Genomic DNA, 20119 nt, shown 5'->3' on the forward strand with positions numbered 1-20119 from the left:
AAATATATCTGTTGAAAATAGTCTTGTGTAGGCCCGACATCCCAGTGTGGTTTCGCAGTTCCATGGGTCAAAACGCTGTACTATCCAGTTTTGGGCCTTTGGTATCTAAAAAAAAAGCAGTTTGAGTGTGTCGCTCACTGTTCAGCCGCAAATATCTCTATTTAAAAAAGTGTGGTATACCCCAATAAACAGTAACTGAGGTTTTGCCATCCCACGGTAAAAAAATCTCTATTATTCAGCTTTTGGTAGTTTTTTCCGTAAAGAAAAACAGTAGTGTCTCCTGACTGTTGTGACACAAAAATATATCTGTTGAAAATAGTCTTGTGTAGGCCCGACATCCCAGTGTGGTTTCGCAGTTCCACGGGTCAAATCGCTGTACTATCCAGTTTTGGGCCTTTGGGATCTAAAAAAAAAGCAGTTTGAGTGTGTCGCTCACTGTTCAGCCGCAAATATCTCTATTTAAAAAAGTGTGGTATACCCCAGTAAACAATAACTGTGGTTTTGCCATCCCATGGTAAGAAATCTCTATTATTCAGCTTTGGTAGTTTTTTCCGTAAAGAAAAAAAATAGTGTCTCCTGACTGTTGTGACACAAAAATATATCTGTTGAAAATAGTCTTGTGTAGGCCTGACATCCCAGTGTGGTTTCGCAGTTCCACTGGTCAAATCGCTGTACTATCCAGTTTTGGGCCTTTGGTATCTAAAAAAAAAGCAGTTTGAGTGTGTCGCTCACTGTTCAGCCGCAAATATCTCTATTTAAAAAAGTGTGGTATACCCCAGTAAACAATAACTGTGGTTTTGCCATCCCATGGTAAAAAATCTCTATTAATCAGCTTTTGGTAGTTTTTTCCGTAAAGAAAAACAGTAGTGTCTCCTGACTGTTGTGACACAAAAATATATCTGTTGAAAATAGTCTTGTGTAGGCCCGACATCCCAGTGTGGTTTCGCAGTTCCACGGGTCAAATCGCTGTACTATCCTGTTTTGGGCCTTTGGTATCTAAAAAAAAAAGCAGTTTGAGTGTGTCGCTCACTGTTCAGCCGCAAATATCTCTATTTAAAAAAGTGTGGTATACCCCAGTAAACAATAACTGTGGTTTTGCCATCCCACGCTAAAAAATCTCTATTATTCAGCTTTTGGTAGTTTTTTCCGTAAAGAAAAACAGTAGTGTCTCCTGACTTTTGTGACACAAAAATATATCTGTTGAAAATAGTCTTGTGTAGGCCCGACATCCCAGTGTGGTTTCGCAGCTCCACGGGTCAAATCGCTGTACTATCCAGTTTTGGGCCTTTGGTATCTAAAAAAAAAGCAGTTTGAGTGTGTCGCTCACTGTTCAGCCGCAAATATCTCTATTTAAAAAAGTGTGGTATTCCCCAGTAAACAATAACTGTGGTTTTGCCATCCCACGGTAAAAAATCTCTATTATTCAGCTTTTGGTAGTTTTTTCCGTAAAAAAAAACAGTAGTGTCTCCTGACTGTTGTGACACAAAAATATATCTGTTGAAAATAGTCTTGTGTAGGCCCGACATCCCAGTGTGGTTTCGCAATTCCACGGGTCAAATCACTGTACTATCCAGTTTTGGGCCTTTGGTATCTAAAAAAAAAGCAGTTTGAGTGTGTCGCTCACTGTTCAGCCGCAAATATCTCTATTTAAAAAAGTGTGGTAAACCCCAGTAAACAATAACTGTGGTTTTGCCATCCCACGGTAAAAAATCTCTATTATTCAGCTTTTGGTAGTTTTTTCCGTAAAGAAAAACAGTAGTGTCTCCTGACTGTTGTGATACAAAAATATATCTGTTGAAAATAGTCTTGTGTAGGCCCGACATCCCAGTGTGGTTTCGCAGTTCCACGGGTCAAATCGCTGTACTATCCAGTTTTGGGCCTTTGGTATCTAAAAAAAAAGCAGTTTGAGTGTGTCACTCACTGTTCAGCCGCAAATATCTCTATTTAAAAAAGTGTGGTATACCCCAGTAAACAATAACTGTGGTTTTGCCATCCCACGGTAAAAAATCTCTATTATTCAGCTTTTGGTAGTTTTTTCCGTAAAGAAAAACAGTAGTGTCCCCTGACTGTTGTGACACAAAATATATCTGTTGAAAATAGTCTTGTGTAGGCCCGACATCCCAGTGTGGTTTCGCAGTTCCACGGGTCAAATCACTGTACTATCCAGTTTTGGGCCTTTGGTATCTAAAAAAAAGCAGTTTGAGTGTGTCACTCACTGATCAGCCGCAAATATCTCTATTTAAAAAAGTGTGGTATACCCCAGTAAACAATAACTGTGGTTTTGCCATCCCACGGTAAAAAATCTCTATTATTCAGCTTTTGGTAGTTTTTTTCCGTAAAGAAAAACAGTAGTGTCTCCTGACTGTTGTGACACAAAATATATCTGTTGAAAATAGTCTTGTGTAGGCCCGACATCCCAGTGTGGTTTCGCAGTTCCACGGGTCAAATCGCTGTACTATCCAGTTTTGGGCCTTTGGTATCTAAAAAAAAAGCAGTTTGAGTGTGTCGCTCACTGTTCAGCCGCAAATATCTCTAATTAAAAAAGTGTGGTATACCCCAGTAAACAATAACTGTGGTTTTGCCATCCCACGGTAAAAAATCTCTATTATTCAGCTTTTGGTAGTTTTTTCCGTAAAGAAAAACAATAGTGTCTCCTGACTGTTGTGACACATAAATATATCTGTTGAAAACAGTCTTGTGTAGGCCTGACATCCCAGTGTGGTTTTGCAGTTCCACGGGTCAAATCGCTGTACTATCCAGTTTTGGGCCTTTGGTATCTAGAAAAAAAGCAGTTTGAGTGTGTCGCTCACTGTTCAGCCGCAAATATCTCTATTTAAAATAGTCTGGCATACCCCAGTAAACAATAACTGTGGTTTTGCCATCCCACGGTAAAAAATCTCTATTATTCAGCTTTTGGTAGTTTTTTTCATAAAGAAAAACAATAGTGTCTCCTGACTGTTGTGACACATAAATATATCTGTTGAAAACAGTCTTGTGTAGGCCTGACATCCCAGTGTGGTTTCGCAGTTCCACGGGTCAAATCGCTGTACTATCCAGTTTTGGGCCTTTGGTATCTAGAAAAAAAGCAGTTTGAGTGTGTCGCTCACTGTTCAGCCGCAAATATCTCTATTTAAAATAGTCTGGCATACCAAAGTAAACAATAACTGTGGTTTTGCCATCCCACGGTAAAAAATCTCTATTATTCAGCTTTGGTAGTTTTTTCGATAAAGTAAAACAGTAGTGTCTCCTGACTGTTGTGACACAAAAATATATCTGTTGAAAATAGTCTTGTGTAGGCCCGACATCCCAGTGTGGTTTCGCAGTTCCATGGGTCAAAACGCTGTACTATCCAGTTTTGGGACTTTGGTATCTAAAAAAAAAGCAGTTTGAGTGTGTCGCTCACTGTTCAGCCGCAAATATCTCTATTTAAAAAAGTGTGGTATACCCCAGTAAACAGTAACTGAGGTTTTGCCATCCCACGGTAAAAAAATCTCTATTATTCAGCTTTTGGTAGTTTTTTCCGTAAAGAAAAACAGTAGTGTCTCCTGACTGTTGTGACACAAAAATATATCTGTTGAAAATAGTCTTGTGTAGGCCCGACATCCCATGGTGGTTTCGCAGTTCCACGGGTCAAATCGCTGTACTATCCAGTTTTGGGCCTTTGGATCTAAAAAAAAAGCAGTTTGAGTGTGTAGCTCACTGTTCAGCCGCAAATATCTCTATTTAAAAAAGTGTGGAATACCCCAGTAAACAATAACTGTGGTTTTGCCATCCCACGGTAAAAAATCTCTATTATTCAGCTTTGGTAGTTTTTTCCGTAAAGAAAAAAAATAGTGTCTCCTGACTGTTGTGACACAAAAATATATCTGTTGAAAATAGTCTTGTGTAGGCCTGACATCCCAGTGTGGTTTCGCAGCTCCACGGGTCAAATCGCTGTACTATCCAGTTTTGGGCCTTTGGTATCTAAAAAAAAAGCAGTTTGAGTGTGTCACTCACTGTTCAGCCGCAAATATCTCTATTTAAAAAAGTGTGGTATACCCCAGTAAACAATAACTGTGGTTTTGCCATCCCATGGTAAAAAATCTCTATTATTCAGCTTTTGGTAGTTTTTTCCGTAAAGAAAAACAGTAGTGTCTCCTGACTGTTGTGACACAAAAATATATCTGTTGAAAATAGTCTTGTGTAGGCCCGACATCCCAGTGTGGTTTCGCAGTTCCACGGGTCAAATCGCTGTACTATCCTGTTTTGGGCCTTTGGTATCTAAAAAAAAAAGCAGTTTGAGTGTGTCGCTCACTGTTCAGCCGCAAATATCTCTATTTAAAAAAGTGTGGTATACCCCAGTAAACAATAACTGTGGTTTTGCCATCCCACGCTAAAAAATCTCTATTATTCAGCTTTTGGTAGTTTTTTCCGTAAAGAAAAACAGTAGTGTCTCCTGACTTTTGTGACACAAAAATATATCTGTTGAAAATAGTCTTGTGTAGGCCCGACATCCCAGTGTGGTTTCGCAGCTCCACGGGTCAAATCGCTGTACTATCCAGTTTTGGGCCTTTGGTATCTAAAAAAAAAGCAGTTTGAGTGTGTCGCTCACTGTTCAGCCGCAAATATCTGTATTTAAAAAAGTGTGGTATTCCCCAGTAAACAATAACTGTGGTTTTGCCATCCCACGGTAAAAAATCTCTATTATTCAGCTTTTGGTAGTTTTTTCCGTAAAGAAAAACAGTAGTGTCTCCAGACTGTTGTGATACAAAAATATATCTGTTGAAAATAGTCTTGTGTAGGCCCGACATCCCAGTGTGGTTTCGCAGTTCCACGGGTCAAATCGCTGTACTATCCAGTTTTGGGCCTTTGGTATCTAAAAAAAAAGCAGTTTGAGTGTGTCGCTCACTGTTCAGCCGCAAATATCTCTAATTAAAAAAGTGTGGTATACCCCAGTAAACAATAACTGTGGTTTTGCCATCCCACGGTAAAAAATCTCTATTATTCAGCTTTGGTAGTTTTTTCCGTAAAGTAAAACAGTAGTGTCTCCTGACTGTTGTGACACAAAAATATATCTGTTGAAAATAGTCTTGTGTAGGCCCGACATCCCAGTGTGGTTTCGCAGTTCCATGGGTCAAAACGCTGTACTATCCAGTTTTGGGCCTTTGGTATATAAAAAAAAAGCAGTTTGAGTGTGTCGCTCACTGTTCAGCCGCAAATATCTCTATTTAAAAAAGTGTGGTATACCCCAGTAAACAGTAACTGAGGTTTTGCCATCCCACGGTAAAAAAATCTCTATTATTCAGCTTTTGGTAGTTTTTTCCGTAAAGAAAAACAGTAGTGTCTCCTGACTTTTGTGACACAAAAATATATCTGTTGAAAATAGTCTTGTGTAGGCCCGACATCCCAGTGTGGTTTCGCAGCTCCACGGGTCAAATCGCTGTACTATGCAGTTTTGGGCCTTTGGTATCTAAAAAAAAAGCAGTTTGAGTGTGTCGCTCACTGTTCAGCCGCAAATATCTCTATTTAAAAAAGTGTGGTATTCCCCAGTAAACAATAACTGTGGTTTTGCCATCCCACGGTAAAAAATCTCTATTATTCAGCTTTTGGTAGTTTTTTCCGTAAAAAAAAACAGTAGTGTCTCCTGACTGTTGTGACACAAAAATATATCTGTTGAAAATAGTCTTGTGTAGGCCCGACATCCCAGTGTGGTTTCGCAATTCCAAGGGTCAAATCACTGTACTATCCAGTTTTGGGCCTTTGGTATCTAAAAAAAAAGCAGTTTGAGTGTGTCGCTCACTGTTCAGCCGCAAATATCTCTATTTAAAAAAGTGTGGTAAACCCCAGTAAACAATAACTGTGGTTTTGCCATCCCATGGTAAAAAATCTCTATTATTCAGCTTTTGGTAGTTTTTTCCGTAAAGAAAAACAGTAGTGTCTCCAGACTGTTGTGATACAAAAATATATCTGTTGAAAATAGTCTTGTGTAGGCCCGACATCCCAGTGTGGTTTCGCAGTTCCACGGGTCAAATCGCTGTACTATCCAGTTTTGGGCCTTTGGTATCTAAAAAAAAAGCAGTTTGAGTGTGTCGCTCACTGTTCAGCCGCAAATATCTCTAATTAAAAAAGTGTGGTATACCCCAGTAAACAATAACTGTGGTTTTGCCATCCCACGGTAAAAAATCTCTATTATTCAGCTTTGGTAGTTTTTTCCGTAAAGTAAAACAGTAGTGTCTCCTGACTGTTGTGACACAAAAATATATCTGTTGAAAATAGTCTTGTGTAGGCCCGACATCCCAGTGTGGTTTCGCAGTTTCATGGGTCAAAACGCTGTACCATCCAGTTTTGGGCCTTTGGTATATAAAAAAAAAGCAGTTTGAGTGTGTCGCTCACTGTTCAGCCGCAAATATCTCTATTTAAAAAAGTGTGGTATACCCCAGTAAACAGTAACTGAGGTTTTGCCATCCCACGGTAAAAAAATCTCTATTATTCAGCTTTTGGTAGTTTTTTCCGTAAAGAAAAACAGTAGTGTCTCCTGACTGTTGTGACACAAAAATATATCTGTTGAAAATAGTCTTGTGTAGGCCCGACATCCCAGTGTGGTTTCGCAGTTCCACGGGTCAAATCACTGTACTATCCAGTTTTGGGCCTTTGGTATCTAAAAAAAAGCAGTTTGAGTGTGTCACTCACTGATCAGCCGCAAATATCTCTATTTAAAAAAGTGTGGTATACCCCAGTAAACAATAACTGTGGTTTTGCCATCCCACGGTAAAAAATCTCTATTATTCAGCTTTTGGTAGTTTTTTTCCGTAAAGAAAAACAGTAGTGTCTCCTGACTGTTGTGACACAAAATATATCTGTTGAAAATAGTCTTGTGTAGGCCCGACATCCCAGTGTGGTTTCGCAGTTCCACGGGTCAAATCGCTGTACTATCCAGTTTTGGGCCTTTGGTATCTAAAAAAAAAGCAGTTTGAGTGTGTCGCTCACTGTTCAGCCGCAAATATCTCTAATTAAAAAAGTGTGGTATACCCCAGTAAACAATAACTGTGGTTTTGCCATCCCACGGTAAAAAATCTCTATTATTCAGCTTTTGGTAGTTTTTTCCGTAAAGAAAAACAATAGTGTCTCCTGACTGTTGTGACACATAAATATATCTGTTGAAAACAGTCTTGTGTAGGCCTGACATCCCAGTGTGGTTTTGCAGTTCCACGGGTCAAATCGCTGTACTATCCAGTTTTGGGCCTTTGGTATCTAGAAAAAAAGCAGTTTGAGTGTGTCGCTCACTGTTCAGCCGCAAATATCTCTATTTAAAATAGTCTGGCATACCCCAGTAAACAATAACTGTGGTTTTGCCATCCCACGGTAAAAAATCTCTATTATTCAGCTTTTGGTAGTTTTTTTCATAAAGAAAAACAATAGTGTCTCCTGACTGTTGTGACACATAAATATATCTGTTGAAAACAGTCTTGTGTAGGCCTGACATCCCAGTGTGGTTTCGCAGTTCCACGGGTCAAATCGCTGTACTATCCAGTTTTGGGCCTTTGGTATCTAGAAAAAAAGCAGTTTGAGTGTGTCGCTCACTGTTCAGCCGCAAATATCTCTATTTAAAATAGTCTGGCATACCAAAGTAAACAATAACTGTGGTTTTGCCATCCCACGGTAAAAAATCTCTATTATTCAGCTTTGGTAGTTTTTTCGATAAAGTAAAACAGTAGTGTCTCCTGACTGTTGTGACACAAAAATATATCTGTTGAAAATAGTCTTGTGTAGGCCCGACATCCCAGTGTGGTTTCGCAGTTCCATGGGTCAAAACGCTGTACTATCCAGTTTTGGGACTTTGGTATCTAAAAAAAAAGCAGTTTGAGTGTGTCGCTCACTGTTCAGCCGCAAATATCTCTATTTAAAAAAGTGTGGTATACCCCAGTAAACAGTAACTGAGGTTTTGCCATCCCACGGTAAAAAAATCTCTATTATTCAGCTTTTGGTAGTTTTTTCCGTAAAGAAAAACAGTAGTGTCTCCTGACTGTTGTGACACAAAAATATATCTGTTGAAAATAGTCTTGTGTAGGCCCGACATCCCATGGTGGTTTCGCAGTTCCACGGGTCAAATCGCTGTACTATCCAGTTTTGGGCCTTTGGGATCTAAAAAAAAAGCAGTTTGAGTGTGTAGCTCACTGTTCAGCCGCAAATATCTCTATTTAAAAAAGTGTGGAATACCCCAGTAAACAATAACTGTGGTTTTGCCATCCCACGGTAAAAAATCTCTATTATTCAGCTTTGGTAGTTTTTTCCGTAAAGAAAAAAAATAGTGTCTCCTGACTGTTGTGACACAAAAATATATCTGTTGAAAATAGTCTTGTGTAGGCCTGACATCCCAGTGTGGTTTCGCAGCTCCACGGGTCAAATCGCTGTACTATCCAGTTTTGGGCCTTTGGTATCTAAAAAAAAAGCAGTTTGAGTGTGTCACTCACTGTTCAGCCGCAAATATCTCTATTTAAAAAAGTGTGGTATACCCCAGTAAACAATAACTGTGGTTTTGCCATCCCATGGTAAAAAATCTCTATTATTCAGCTTTTGGTAGTTTTTTCCGTAAAGAAAAACAGTAGTGTCTCCTGACTGTTGTGACACAAAAATATATCTGTTGAAAATAGTCTTGTGTAGGCCCGACATCCCAGTGTGGTTTCGCAGTTCCACGGGTCAAATCGCTGTACTATCCTGTTTTGGGCCTTTGGTATCTAAAAAAAAAAGCAGTTTGAGTGTGTCGCTCACTGTTCAGCCGCAAATATCTCTATTTAAAAAAGTGTGGTATACCCCAGTAAACAATAACTGTGGTTTTGCCATCCCACGCTAAAAAATCTCTATTATTCAGCTTTTGGTAGTTTTTTCCGTAAAGAAAAACAGTAGTGTCTCCTGACTTTTGTGACACAAAAATATATCTGTTGAAAATAGTCTTGTGTAGGCCCGACATCCCAGTGTGGTTTCGCAGCTCCACGGGTCAAATCGCTGTACTATCCAGTTTTGGGCCTTTGGTATCTAAAAAAAAAGCAGTTTGAGTGTGTCGCTCACTGTTCAGCCGCAAATATCTGTATTTAAAAAAGTGTGGTATTCCCCAGTAAACAATAACTGTGGTTTTGCCATCCCACGGTAAAAAATCTCTATTATTCAGCTTTTGGTAGTTTTTTCCGTAAAGAAAAACAGTAGTGTCTCCAGACTGTTGTGATACAAAAATATATCTGTTGAAAATAGTCTTGTGTAGGCCCGACATCCCAGTGTGGTTTCGCAGTTCCACGGGTCAAATCGCTGTACTATCCAGTTTTGGGCCTTTGGTATCTAAAAAAAAAGCAGTTTGAGTGTGTCGCTCACTGTTCAGCCGCAAATATCTCTAATTAAAAAAGTGTGGTATACCCCAGTAAACAATAACTGTGGTTTTGCCATCCCACGGTAAAAAATCTCTATTATTCAGCTTTGGTAGTTTTTTCCGTAAAGTAAAACAGTAGTGTCTCCTGACTGTTGTGACACAAAAATATATCTGTTGAAAATAGTCTTGTGTAGGCCCGACATCCCAGTGTGGTTTCGCAGTTCCATGGGTCAAAACGCTGTACTATCCAGTTTTGGGCCTTTGGTATATAAAAAAAAAGCAGTTTGAGTGTGTCGCTCACTGTTCAGCCGCAAATATCTCTATTTAAAAAAGTGTGGTATACCCCAGTAAACAGTAACTGAGGTTTTGCCATCCCACGGTAAAAAAATCTCTATTATTCAGCTTTTGGTAGTTTTTTCCGTAAAGAAAAACAGTAGTGTCTCCTGACTTTTGTGACACAAAAATATATCTGTTGAAAATAGTCTTGTGTAGGCCCGACATCCCAGTGTGGTTTCGCAGCTCCACGGGTCAAATCGCTGTACTATGCAGTTTTGGGCCTTTGGTATCTAAAAAAAAAGCAGTTTGAGTGTGTCGCTCACTGTTCAGCCGCAAATATCTCTATTTAAAAAAGTGTGGTATTCCCCAGTAAACAATAACTGTGGTTTTGCCATCCCACGGTAAAAAATCTCTATTATTCAGCTTTTGGTAGTTTTTTCCGTAAAAAAAAACAGTAGTGTCTCCTGACTGTTGTGACACAAAAATATATCTGTTGAAAATAGTCTTGTGTAGGCCCGACATCCCAGTGTGGTTTCGCAATTCCAAGGGTCAAATCACTGTACTATCCAGTTTTGGGCCTTTGGTATCTAAAAAAAAAGCAGTTTGAGTGTGTCGCTCACTGTTCAGCCGCAAATATCTCTATTTAAAAAAGTGTGGTAAACCCCAGTAAACAATAACTGTGGTTTTGCCATCCCACGGTAAAAAATCTCTATTATTCAGCTTTTGGTAGTTTTTTCCGTAAAGAAAAACAGTAGTGTCTCCAGACTGTTGTGATACAAAAATATATCTGTTGAAAATAGTCTTGTGTAGGCCCGACATCCCAGTGTGGTTTCGCAGTTCCACGGGTCAAATCGCTGTACTATCCAGTTTTGGGCCTTTGGTATCTAAAAAAAAAGCAGTTTGAGTGTGTCGCTCACTGTTCAGCCGCAAATATCTCTAATTAAAAAAGTGTGGTATACCCCAGTAAACAATAACTGTGGTTTTGCCATCCCACGGTAAAAAATCTCTATTATTCAGCTTTGGTAGTTTTTTCCGTAAAGTAAAACAGTAGTGTCTCCTGACTGTTGTGACACAAAAATATATCTGTTGAAAATAGTCTTGTGTAGGCCCGACATCCCAGTGTGGTTTCGCAGTTTCATGGGTCAAAACGCTGTACCATCCAGTTTTGGGCCTTTGGTATATAAAAAAAAAGCAGTTTGAGTGTGTCGCTCACTGTTCAGCCGCAAATATCTCTATTTAAAAAAGTGTGGTATACCCCAGTAAACAGTAACTGAGGTTTTGCCATCCCACGGTAAAAAAATCTCTATTATTCAGCTTTTGGTAGTTTTTTCCGTAAAGAAAAACAGTAGTGTCTCCTGACTGTTGTGACACAAAAATATATCTGTTGAAAATAGTCTTGTGTAGGCCCGACATCCCAGTGTGGTTTCGCAGTTCCACGGGTCAAATCGCTGTACTATCCAGTTTTGGGCCTTTGGGATCTAAAAAAAAAGCAGTTTGAGTGTGTCGCTCACTGTTCAGCCGCAAATATCTCTATTTAAAAAAGTGTGGTATTCCCCAGTAAATAATAACTGTGGTTTTGCCATCCCACGGTAAAAAATCTCTATTATTCAGCTTTTGGTAGTTTTTTCCGTAAAAAAAAACAGTAGTGTCTCCTGACTGTTGTGACACAAAAATATATCTGTTGAAAATAGTCTTGTGTAGGCCCGACATCCCAGTGTGGTTTCGCAGTTCCACGGGTCAAATCGCTGTACTATCTAGTTTTGGGCCTTTGGTATCTAAAAAAAAAGCAGTTTGAGTGTGTCGCTCACTGTTCAGCCACAAATATCTCTATTTAAAAAAGTGTGGTATACCCCAGTAAACAATAACTGTGGTTTTGCCATCCCACGGTAAAAAATCTCTATTATTCAGCTTTTGGTAGTTTTTTCCGTAAAGAAAAACAGTAGTGTCTCCTGACTGTTGTGACACAAAAATATATCTGTTGAAAATAATCTTGTGTAGGCCTGACATCCCAGTGTGGTTTCGCAGTTCCACTGGTCAAATCGCTGTACTATCCAGTTTTGGGCCTTTGGTATCTAAAAAAAAAGCAGTTTGAGTGTGTCGCTCACTGTTCAGCCGCAAATATCTCTATTTAAAAAAGTGTGGTATACCCCAGTAAACAATAACTGTGGTTTTGCCATCCCATGGTAAAAAATCTCTATTATTCAGCTTTTGGTAGTTTTTTTCGTAAAGAAAAACAGTAGTGTCTCCTGACTGTTGTGACACAAAAATATATCTGTTGAAAATAGTCTTGTGTAGGCCCGACATCCCAGTGTGGTTTCGCAGTTCCACGGGTCAAATCGCTGTACTATCCTGTTTTGGGCCTTTGGTATCTAAAAAAAAAAGCAGTTTGAGTGTGTCGCTCACTGTTCAGCCGCAAATATCTCTATTTAAAAAAGTGTGGTATTCCCCAGTAAACAATAACTGTGGTTTTGCCATCCCACGGTAAAAAATCTCTATTATTCAGCTTTTGGTAGTTTTTTCCGTAAAAAAAAACAGTAGTGTCTCCTGACTGTTGTGACACAAAAATATATCTGTTGAAAATAGTCTTGTGTAGGCCCGACATCCCAGTGTGGTTTCGCAATTCCACGGGTCAAATCACTGTACTATCCAGTTTTGGGCCTTTGGTATCTAAAAAAAAAGCAGTTTGAGTGTGTCGCTCACTGTTCAGCCGCAAATATCTCTATTTAAAAAAGTGTGGTAAACCCCAGTAAACAATAACTGTGGTTTTGCCATCCCACGGTAAAAAATCTCTATTATTCAGCTTTTGGTAGTTTTTTCCGTAAAGAAAAACAGTAGTGTCTCCAGACTGTTGTGATACAAAAATATATCTGTTGAAAATAGTCTTGTGTAGGCCCGACATCCCAGTGTGGTTTCGCAGTTCCACGGGTCAAATCGCTGTACTATCCAGTTTTGGGCCTTTGGTATCTAAAAAAAAGCAGTTTGAGTGTGTCGCTCACTGTTCAGCCGCAAATATCTCTAATTAAAAAAGTGTGGTATACCCCAGTAAACAATAACTGTGGTTTTGCCATCCCACGGTAAAAAATCTCTATTATTCAGCTTTTGGTAGTTTTTTCCGTAAAGTAAAACAGTAGTGTCTCCTGACTGTTGTGACACAAAAATATATCTGTTGAAAATAGTCTTGTGTAGGCCCGACATCCCAGTGTGGTTTCGCAGTTCCATGGGTCAAAACGCTGTACTATCCAGTTTTGGGCCTTTGGTATATAAAAAAAAAGCAGTTTGAGTGTGTCGCTCACTGTTCAGCCGCAAATATCTCTATTTAAAAAAGTGTGGTATACCCCAGTAAACAGTAACTGAGGTTTTGCCATCCCACGGTAAAAAAATCTCTATTATTCAGCTTTTGGTAGTTTTTTCCGTAAAGAAAAACAGTAGTGTCTCCTGACTGTTGTGACACAAAAATATATCTGTTGAAAATAGTCTTGTGTAGGCCCGACATCCCAGTGTGGTTTCGCAGTTCCACGGGTCAAATCGCTGTACTATCCAGTTTTGGGCCTTTGGGATCTAAAAAAAAAGCAGTTTGAGTGTGTCGCTCACTGTTCAGCCGCAAATATCTCTATTTAAAAAAGTGTGGTATTCCCCAGTAAACAATAACTGTGGTTTTGCCATCCCACGGTAAAAAATCTCTATTATTCAGCTTTTGGTAGTTTTTTCCGTAAAAAAAAACAGTAGTGTCTCCTGACTGTTGTGACACAAAAATATATCTGTTGAAAATAGTCTTGTGTAGGCCCGACATCCCAGTGTGATTTCGCAGTTCCACGGGTCAAATCGCTGTACTATCTAGTTTTGGGCCTTTGGTATCTAAAAAAAAAGCAGTTTGAGTGTGTCGCTCACTGTTCAGCCACAAATATCTCTATTTAAAAAAGTGTGGTATACCCCAGTAAACAATAACTGTGGTTTTGCCATCCCACGGTAAAAAATCTCTATTATTCAGCTTTTGGTAGTTTTTTCCGTAAAGAAAAACAGTAGTGTCTCCTGACTGTTGTGACACAAAAATATATCTGTTGAAAATAGTCTTGTGTAGGCCCGACATCCCAGTGTGGTTTCGCAGTTCCATGGGTCAAAACGCTGTACTATCCAGTTTTGGGACTTTGGTATCTAAAAAAAAAGCAGTTTGAGTGTGTCGCTCACTGTTCAGCCGCAAATATCTCTATTTAAAAAAGTGTGGTATACCCCAGTAAACAGTAACTGAGGTTTTGCCATCCCACGGTAAAAAAATCTCTATTATTCAGCTTTTGGTAGTTTTTTCCGTAAAGAAAAACAGTAGTGTCTCCTGACTGTTGTGACACAAAAATATATCTGTTGAAAATAGTCTTGTGTAGGCCCGACATCCCATGGTGGTTTCGCAGTTCCACGGGTCAAATCGCTGTACTATCCAGTTTTGGGCCTTTGGGATCTAAAAAAAAAGCAGTTTGAGTGTGTAGCTCACTGTTCAGCCGCAAATATCTCTATTTAAAAAAGTGTGGAATACCCCAGTAAACAATAACTGTGGTTTTGCCATCCCACGGTAAAAAATCTCTATTATTCAGCTTTGGTAGTTTTTTCCGTAAAGAAAAAAAATAGTGTCTCCTGACTGTTGTGACACAAAAATATATCTGTTGAAAATAGTCTTGTGTAGGCCTGACATCCCAGTGTGGTTTCGCAGTTCCACTGGTCAAATCGCTGTACTATCCAGTTTTGGGCCTTTGGTATCTAAAAAAAAAGCAGTTTGAGTGTGTCACTCACTGTTCAGCCGCAAATATCTCTATTTAAAAAAGTGTGGTATACCCCAGTAAACAATAACTGTGGTTTTGCCATCCCATGGTAAAAAATCTCTATTATTCAGCTTTTGGTAGTTTTTTCCGTAAAGAAAAACAGTAGTGTCTCCTGACTTTTGTGACACAAAAATATATCTGTTGAAAATAGTCTTGTGTAGGCCCGACATCCCAGTGTGGTTTCGCAGTTCCATGGGTCAAAACGCTGTACTATCCAGTTTTGGGACTTTGGTATCTAAAAAAAAAGCAGTTTGAGTGTGTCGCTCACTGTTCAGCCGCAAATATCTCTATTTAAAAAAGTGTGGTATACCCCAGTAAACAGTAACTGAGGTTTTGCCATCCCACGGTAAAAAAATCTCTATTATTCAGCTTTTGGTAGTTTTTTCCGTAAAGAAAAACAGTAGTGTCTCCTGACTAGTGTCTCCTGACTGTTGTGACACAAAAATATATCTGTTGAAAATAGTCTTGTGTAGGCCCGACATCCCATGGTGGTTTCGCAGTTCCACGGGTCAAATCGCTGTACTATCCAGTTTTGGGCCTTTGGGATCTAAAAAAAAAGCAGTTTGAGTGTGTAGCTCACTGTTCAGCCGCAAATATCTCTATTTAAAAAAGTGTGGAATACCCCAGTAAACAATAACTGTGGTTTTGCCATCCCACGGTAAAAAATCTCTATTATTCAGCTTTGGTAGTTTTTTCCGTAAAGAAAAAAAATAGTGTCTCCTGACTGTTGTGACACAAAAATATATCTGTTGAAAATAGTCTTGTGTAGGCCTGACATCCCAGTGTGGTTTCGCAGTTCCACTGGTCAAATCGCTGTACTATCCAGTTTTGGGCCTTTGGTATCTAAAAAAAAAGCAGTTTGAGTGTGTCGCTCACTGTTCAGCCGCAAATATCTCTATTTAAAAAAGTGTGGTATACCCCAGTAAACAATAACTGTGGTTTTGCCATCCCATGGTAAAAAATCTCTATTATTCAGCTTTTGGTAGTTTTTTCCGTAAAGAAAAACAGTAGTGTCTCCTGACTGTTGTGACACAAAAATATATCTGTTGAAAATAGTCTTGTGTAGGCCCGACATCCCAGTGTGGTTTCGCAGTTCCACGGGTCAAATCGCTGTACTATCCTGTTTTGGGCCTTTGGTATCTAAAAAAAAAAAGCAGTTTGAGTGTGTCGCTCACTGTTCAGCCGCAAATATCTCTATTTAAAAAAGTGTGGTATACCCCAGTAAACAATAACTGTGGTTTTGCCATCCCACGCTAAAAAATCTCTATTATTCAGCTTTTGGTAGTTTTTTCCGTAAAGAAAAACAGTAGTGTCTCCTGACTTTTGTGACACAAAAATATATCTGTTGAAAATAGTCTTGTGTAGGCCCGACATCCCAGTGTGGTTTCGCAGCTCCACGGGTCAAATCGCTGTACTATCCAGTTTTGGGCCTTTGGTATCTAAAAAAAAAGCAGTTTGAGTGTGTCGCTCACTGTTCAGCCGCAAATATCTCTATTTAAAAAAGTGTGGTATTCCCCAGTAAACAATAACTGTGGTTTTGCCATCCCACGGTAAAAAATCTCTATTATTCAGCTTTTGGTAGTTTTTTCCGTAAAAAAAAACAGTAGTGTCTCCTGACTGTTGTGACACAAAAATATATCTGTTGAAAATAGTCTTGTGTAGGCCCGACATCCCAGTGTGGTTTCGCAATTCCACGGGTCAAATCACTGTACTATCCAGTTTTGGGCCTTTGGTATCTAAAAAAAAAGCAGTTTGAGTGTGTCGCTCACTGTTCAGCCGCAAATATCTCTATTTAAAAAAGTGTGGTAAACCCCAGTAAACAATAACTGTGGTTTTGCCATCCCACGGTAAAAAATCTCTATTATTCAGCTTTTGGTAGTTTTTTCCGTAAAGAAAAACAGTAGTGTCTCCAGACTGTTGTGATACAAAAATATATCTGTTGAAAATAGTCTTGTGTAGGCCCGACATCCCAGTGTGGTTTCGCAGTTCCACGGGTCAAATCGCTGTACTATCCAGTTTTGGGCCTTTGGTATCTAAAAAAAAAGCAGTTTGAGTGTGTCGCTCACTGTTCAGCCGCAAATATCTCTAATTAAAAAAGTGTGGTATACCCCAGTAAACAATAACTGTGGTTTTGCCATCCCACGGTAAAAAATCTCTATTATTCAGCTTTTGGTAGTTTTTTCCGTAAAGAATAACAATAGTGTCTCCTGACTGTTGTGACACATAAATATATCTGTTGAAAACAGTCTTGTGTAGGCCTGACATCCCAGTGTGGTTTCGCAGTTCCACGGGTCAAATCGCTGTACTATCCAGTTTTGGGCTTATGGTATCTAGAAAAAAAGCAGTTTGAGTGTGTCGCTCACTGTTCAGTCGCAAATATCTCTATTTAAAATAGTCTGGCATACCCCAGTAAACAATAACTGTGGTTTTGCCATCCCACGGTAAAAAATCTCTATTATTCAGCTTTGGTAGTTTTTTCCGTAAAGTAAAACAGTAGTGTCTCCTGACTGTTGTGACACAAAAATATATCTGTTGAAAATAGTCTTGTGTAGGCCCGACATCCCAGTGTGGTTTCGCAGTTCCATGGGTCAAAACGCTGTACTATCCAGTTTTGGGCCTTTGGTATATAAAAAAAAGCAGTTTGAGTGTGTCGCTCACTGTTCAGCCGCAAATATCTCTATTTAAAAAAGTGTGGTATACCCCAGTAAACAGTAACTGAGGTTTTGCCATCCCACGGTAAAAAAATCTCTATTATTCAGCTTTTGGTAGTTTTTTCCGTAAAGAAAAACAGTAGTGTCTCCTGACTGTTGTGACACAAAAATATATCTGTTGAAAATAGTCTTGTGTAGGCCCGACATCCCAGTGTGGTTTCGCAGTTCCACGGGTCAAATCGCTGTACTATCCAGTTTTGGGCCTTTGGGATCTAAAAAAAAAGCAGTTTGAGTGTGTCGCTCACTGTTCAGCCGCAAATATCTCTATTTAAAAAAGTGTGGTATTCCCCAGTAAACAATAACTGTGGTTTTGCCATCCCACGGTAAAAAATCTCTATTATTCAGCTTTTGGTAGTTTTTTCCGTAAAAAAAAACAGTAGTGTCTCCTGACTGTTGTGACACAAAAATATATCTGTTGAAAATAGTCTTGTGTAGGCCCCACATCCCAGTGTGGTTTCGCAGTTCCACGGGTCAAATCGCTGTACTATCTAGTTTTGGGCCTTTGGTATCTAAAAAAAAAGCAGTTTGAGTGTGTCGCTCACTGTTCAGCCACAAATATCTCTATTTAAAAAAGTGTGGTATACCCCAGTGTAACATACCTGGCGGCGTCCTTGCATGGTGGTCCATCTCCCACTGTGCAAGAGGGCGCACTTGATCTCCTGTCCAGAATGTCTCTCTGGCTTCCCTCCATGCTGTCTGTTTGTGTCTGTTTCTGCTGCTTAAGGGCGGCGCCCGATCACTTCCTGCCTTTTGTACCTGCTGTGGGTCACACCCCTTGTGCGTCCTCAGCCTATTGCTGTCTGTCACTTGGTATATAGCTCAGCAGCTCCCTTCTATCCCTGCCTGAGCATAGTGTTTCATTCAGTGTGTGCTTGCACTCTGAAGGTGCCAGGTCCCGTTCTGTGTTCTCTTGTCTGCCTATCCTGGAGGCTGTATTTCCAGGCCTGTCTGAACACGCTCCTAGCCTGTTCCTCCTGCCTTCTAGGGGCCGATTACCTAGACCCGTTCCTGTATCTTGTCTGACCTGTCTGAACACGCTCCTAGCCTGTTCCTCCCGCCTTCTAGGGGCTGATTACCTAGACCCGCTCCTGTATCTTGTCTGTCCTGTCTGAACACGCTCCTTGCCTGTTCGTCCTGCCTCTCTGGGGGCCGTATTCCCAGACCCGCTCCTGTATTCCGCTGCAGTGTCGGTCTCCTCCGTACACTCAGTTCCAGTCTGAACTCTCTCCTATCCTTTACCTGTTTTGCCTCTATGTCCGTTCCCTTCCTTTTTCTGCAGAGTCTGAACTCGTACCTAACTCCTGCTTGTTGTCTCTGTACTCCCGTTTGTGAGTTTGTGGTCCACTCGCTACTTCTCTGCTAGTACCCTGTGGGTGTCTGGCTCTGCCTTTCCCTTCCTGTCTGTTCCGTGTGAACAGAGCCCTGTCCCCCCTACTCAGCCTAGCCTGCTCTGACTCCTTTGCTCACCGCTCCGGCGGTTCTAGCCTGCTCTGACTCCTTTGCTCACCGCTCCGGCGGTTCTAGTCTGCTCTGACTCCTTTGCTCACCGCTCCGGCGGTTCTAGTCTGCTCTGACTCCTTTGCTTACCTCTCCGGCGGTTCTAGCCTGCTCTGACTCCTTGCTCACTGCTCCGCAGCCTTGCTCCGCTCTGACCCTTTTGTTCACTGCTCCGGCAGCCTTGCTCCGCTCTGACCCTTTTGCTCACTGCTCCGGCAGTCCTGTCCTGCCCTGCTTCTGCCCGCTGCTCCGGCAGTCCTGTCCTGCCCTGCTTCTGCCCGCTGCTCCGGCAGTCCTGTCCTGCCCTGCTTCTGCCCGCTGCTCCGGCAGTCCTGTCCTGCCCTGCTTCTGCCCGCTGCTCCGGCAGTCCTGTCCTGCCCTGCTTCTGCCCGCTGCTCCGGCAGTCCTGTCCTGCCCTGCTTGTGCTCGCTGCTCCTGCAGCCCCGTCCTGCTCTGTTCTTGCCCACCGCTTCGGGCGTTCCCTCTCTGCTGTGGTTGTCTACCGCATCTGCGGTTCTGTGACCCAGTCTGTACTGGGTCTTAACCTTTCTGTGCTCCAGCCCGTCCTTTCGGCCAGTACCTCCCTGCCTGCATACTCGCCTGTATCCACCCATCTGCATACCTGCCGTGCCTGCCTATACCCACCAGTCTGTGTGCCAGCCTACCAGCCTGTTCCTGTATTCCCCTGTGTGGGTCAACAGCTGTGTCCGGGGTCTGTCCTGGAGTAGCACCTGGTCCCTCTGCTCGGTTCCTCCTTGGTGCACTGGCGTCGTATGCCGTCGTGCGACCCTGGTCGGATCGGGTGAATACTTAGTCACGCCCCTCCAGGCATTCACTCTCCGGCACGGTCCAGTGGAATCACTACCAATCACACGCACACGCCGCTTAGCCCGGGCGTGTGCATAACACCCAGTAAACAATAACTGTGGTTTTGCCATCCCACGGTAAAAAATCTCTATTATTCAGCTTTTGGTAGTTTTTTCCGTAAAGAAAAACAGTAGTGTCTCCTGACTGTTGTGACACAAAATATATCTGTTGAAAATAGTCTTGTGTAGGCCCGACATCCCAGTGTGGTTTCGCAGTTTCACGGGTCAAATCGCTGTACTATCCAGTTTTGGGCCTTTGGTATCTAAAAAAAAGCAGTTTGAGTGTGTCGATCACTGTTCAGCCGCAAATATCTCTATTTAAAAAAGTGTGGGATACCCCAGTAAACAATAACTGGTTTTTCCATCCCACGGTAAAAAATCTCTATTATTCAGCTTTTGGTAGTTTTTTCCGTAAAGAAAAACAGTAGTGTCTCCTGACTGTTGTGACACAAAAATAAATCTGTTGAAAATAGTCTTGTGTAGGCCCGACATCCCAGTGTGGTTTCGCAGTTCCACGGGTCAAATCGCTGTACTATCCAGTTTTGGGCCTTTGGTATCTAAAAAAAAAGCAGTTTGAGTGTGTCGCTCACTGTTCAGCCGCAAATATCTCTATTTAAAAAAGTG

The sequence above is a fragment of the Phyllobates terribilis genome, unplaced genomic scaffold, assembly GCF_046119375.1.
Source record: "Phyllobates terribilis strain yellow unplaced genomic scaffold, ASM4611937v1 Scaffold_3__8_contigs__length_932513732, whole genome shotgun sequence".
NCBI classification, from domain to species: Eukaryota; Metazoa; Chordata; class Amphibia; order Anura; family Dendrobatidae; genus Phyllobates; species Phyllobates terribilis.